Source organism: Rutidosis leptorrhynchoides, chromosome 9, assembly GCF_046630445.1.
Source record: "Rutidosis leptorrhynchoides isolate AG116_Rl617_1_P2 chromosome 9, CSIRO_AGI_Rlap_v1, whole genome shotgun sequence".
Lineage (NCBI taxonomy): Eukaryota > Viridiplantae > Streptophyta > Magnoliopsida > Asterales > Asteraceae > Rutidosis > Rutidosis leptorrhynchoides.
Window position 1 is genome coordinate 167,408,307 of NC_092341.1, and position 4,858 is coordinate 167,413,164.

The window sequence follows — 4,858 nt, forward strand, 5'->3', positions numbered from 1 at the left end:
TATAATTTATGAAACCTATTCAAACATGCTTAGAATATTCGCCTCCTTCATATCCAAAGGAGTTTTGGTCACTAGAACACTAATCTTGGTTAATCACACCTAATGACACCTTAATGACAATTAAACCTTGATTAAGGATAACACATAAGTGTTGTAGGAAAACATGCATATAAAATGTATTTAGACATCATCAAGTCCTAACTAAGAGTTGCTCCTTCCTTGTACATGTGTTGGACATTATTGTATACTTGTACATTAATCTTGCAAACGCCACTTTGCAAGTAAAACTTACATAGCCTTGGTTCAATGCTATTTTATCTGTATGTGTTTAATTCTAGATTAATTAGTGATCTCTTGGTAGTCATTACATGAATATTACTTGAGTAGTTGCTATTAATATATGTGTATTATTTGACTATGTGCTAAGTGCTAAATGCTAAAGTAGTTACTTAATATGTATATGTATGAACCTTATCTTGCTATGTGTTACAAGTTGAGATTCCACCAACTAGTATTTGGACTACTTCAACATATGGTTGTGCTACTTGAATAATGCTTAAAATGTCAAAATCTAGTAATCTTAAAAGACAATGAATCATTAACACACATAGGTTTGCTTAAGTCAAAAATTAAGTTTATGAATAAGTTTAAACTTGATTTAAATTGATGTCTTGCAACATGCTTAATTGATATTACTTGTCAAAACATCATTAACACACTTAATTATTTACAAACAAGTTCAAATTTGAATACTAGCATGCTTTGTGATTAGAGTGGATTGTTGTCATCAATGATATGTTGACCAACCAATAGGAATTTAGCAAATGTGTTAATTACAAATAAAAGATTATGACAAAACTTAGATTGCCTCAAATGATTATCATGACTTGTATCCAAGAATGTTAGACTTTCCACTTTGAGCATGACAAGTCACTATCAAGGCAATACATCCAAGGTAAATGGACATTTAATGCATATAGTACTTGTATAGGATGTTGGGTATCGTTTGCAGATGTTAAATGAAGTAAAGTGTCCAAAGATTAATGTTCAAAACTGATTCAAACGGCTCTACAACGGATATGAGTTTTGGACTGAACCGCGTGCGGTCGACCCACGGTCGACCGTGGTCTAAGCTGTAGAAACGACTACTTTTTTTTATCTCTCTGTATAAATAGCAAGGCTTAGAGAACTTTGAAGACTTGGACCTCTTGCATTCTACAACTCAAAATCATCAGAGAATTACAAGAACATAACACTTATACATATGTTTGTGATTAGCATGAGAAGTTCTATAATCTCATATATTATAGAAGGGGTGTTGTAAACTTACTTTCAAATTACTATCTTTATGAGTTTACATAGTGTTGTAATAATCCTTAGAATTGTCTTAGGATTATCTTCACTGGAAAAGGGTGAGTCTTTGTACTTTGTAATTAGAAGCATATGCTAGCTTAGCTATCATCTTCCTTAAAGGGAACTAGAGAGTTGATTAACCTCATTGGGGATTAATACTTGTCCAAGGTGAAGACAAGTTGATCTAAGTTGGAGGTAATCTTTCAAAGGGATAGAAGGATTAGGTTTATTGTCTAAAGAGAAGTACAAGGCTTGTAAATCGGATCTCCACCGGATTTGGAGAAAGGTGCTTAGTGAAGCAAAACTCCCGATTAGTGAATCGCGAAGTGGATTAAGGTGGATTAGTTAATATCCACCTGAACCACTATAAATCCTTATATTTATGATCTTTACTTTACATTCTACATTATAACAAATATAAACACATCACACATTGGTTTGAGTTGAATAAAGTGATTAAAGATTATTCAAATCTTGTTGATCATCGAAAATGTTTTAAAAATCGTATTAAGAAACTATTCACCACCTCTAGTTACTTACAATTGGTATCAGAGCTGTTACCCGAACATTTGCTCTAGTAACGTTTTTTATTGAGTCAAAAACCATTTTGTGCAAAAAACTCGAGTCAAACGTTCTTGGGATCAACTCAAACAATGGCATATCTTGAAAGATTGGCTAGTGAATCACCAATCTTTGATAGAGAGGATGTCTATGTGTGGAAGATAAGATTCAAGATCTATGTCAAATCAAAGGATTATGACATGTGAAGAATCATCAAGGGAGGAAACCTTGTTTCTCAAGAATCTTCAAACATGGTGAAATCAACATTCCAAAATGATAAAGTAGTAAACAAAGTGCTAAAACAATTTGATGTTATATCACTACTTCATAGAGTTCTTCCTAGTAAAGAAAGGGTTAGAATGCTTTCATGTGAAAGTGCAAAGGAATGTTGAGATACACTATGTCCTCAAGTTGAAGAAGCCTCTAGTTGCTTGATGAAGAATGGGTTCAAGGAAAAGGTAACAAGACTTTAATGTCTTGGTGGGAATTATTGGATGATCAAGATGGAGATGAAGATGAAGACTTTTGTCTCATGGGTTCAAGATACTCTCCAAGTCAAGATGCTTATAGTGAAGATGAGGTTGAATCTTGCTTCCAAGAAGAAGAAGGTGAAAGCTCAAACTTTCAAAGCAATGAGGTACATGTACTCTATACTTCTAATTATGAAGATTTGATAGATGAGTACAAAGAGGTAAAATTTGTATATACTAAAAGTTGTGACAAAGTAAAATTGTTGAAAAAAGAATTACAAAAGGTTAATCAAATCAACAAAATTTTAAGTGATGAAAACAATTACTTTAAAAGATCCATAAATGAGAAAAATTGTTTTAAAGATAAAATTGTTTTGAAATCTAGTCACAATTCTAGTAAACACAAACAAAGTACTCTAAGTCCAAGGTCAGTCATTAAGAAAGTTGAAGACATAGGAAGGGTAAACAAATCTAGCAAATCAATGGGAGGGATAAGTCAAAGGTTGGGTAATCTTAGGATAAATGAGAATCAATGATCAAACAATAAGAAAAGAGGATTGTGCATTTAAAACTTAATGTGTTTTAAGTCAATGCGTCACTATTTCAAAATTTCACATCCTCAAAATGATTAAACGGATTTCTCAATAAGATTATGCTTAACTTAGGAATGAATGCTTACTTGAAAAGATTGCATGATAGTTGTAGGACAATAGCCTTATGTGTATAATATATGTGTAACTATATATATATATATATATATATATATATATATATATATATATATATATATATATATATATATATATATATATATATATATATATATATATATATATATATATATATATATATATATATATATAAGCATGCCTATATACATTTCATTGACGATGAAACATCGGTTGGATGTGATCATACAATGTTAAGCAAAGAAAACATGTCCTCAAGTATTCTATAGAATGAGAAAATTGCCAAAACGCGCTGGACGTGAAGAATCGGACAAAAGTTTACTATTCCAATATGCACGGTCGAACCACGACAGACCGGAGGATGAACTACAGATCATCACTCTTCACGGATTACCCCACGGTCGACCGCAGTTCGACTGCACGGGTACTGATGGCCTTTTTAATCTACTTCTAACCCTCATTCCTTATTTTATTCAAAACCGATTTTCATTCCCTCTCCTCCACGGCTCAAGATCTCGAACCGCACACCTAAGATGCTCCTTCTCATCCTTAATCTTTACTCTCGGTAAGATTAATCTATGAATTCCCTTCATTCAATTGTGTTGGTATAATGAAATCTTTAAACATTGATTGAAGAAACCATAATTAGAAAATTCTACTCAAATTGAAGCTAATAATCAAATTGTGTTCAAGAAAACTTCTAAAACCTTTGAAAACATGATTAATAATGCATCAATTTAAGATTATGATATCTAGGATTCATCATACAGCTAGATTAGGTTTCATAAGTTCATTGTTCACATGATTCAAGCACATTGTCACTAACGAAGACTAATAATGTAAATATTGGTAACATCAAAACACTTTTGTATTGATGAAAATCAAATTTGCAAAACATAAATCCATGTGAACATTATGAAAACCACTAATAATCTAAAATTCAAACTCATTGTCACCAAAAGGGGTGAGAATGTGAAGAACGTTAACATCAAAACACTAGGTATTGATGATAACCAAGTTTGCAAATCATTGTCTTGTATGAATATTGTGAAAACATGCGTTCATACATTTGAAAACACATTCAAATCAAAAGAGGATAAGAATGTGAAGAAATTTAACACTAGAACACACTTGTGCTTATGTTAGCTAAGTTTGCAATACAATGATTACACAATTAAGTCATTTGTACGTTTACTTTGATTTAAATTATCGTTGTACAGGAAATGGCAAGTACCAAAGATGACGAATTAAGAGACCAAGGGATCTATAAGCCACCCAAAGGTGTAAAAGCAAAAATTGCTTACAATAAGAAATGGGTTTGCAACAGAAAGATCATAGAAGGAAGAATGGTTAATTGCAAGCCTTTCCTGATGCTGTTGATAAGTTTTCGCATCTAGGACTAACAGCATTTCTCGTCTTTGAAGGAATGATCTATCCAGAACTTGTGAGAGAATTCTAATCCAACTTCAGTTTTGAAGATGACATAGTAAAATTTCATCTAGGCAATCAATGGCATGAGCTCACTTAGAATTCTAATCTCGCAAGAGACATGCTAGCTCTGACAGTGAGTCAGAGGACATTGACAAATATGACCCCAGTGAAGCATCAGGAGTGAAGGAAATCTCCTCTGAGAGCGAGACGGAAAGCATGGAGAGAAGCTCTGAAGAATTCTTGAACCTGAACTGAAGCGTAAGGGTTGAAAAAATCCTTGAGATGAAAGTAATGCTTAGAAAGAAGAACTCCAAACTCATGATGGCTGTGAAAGACATGGCAAATGCACTTTTC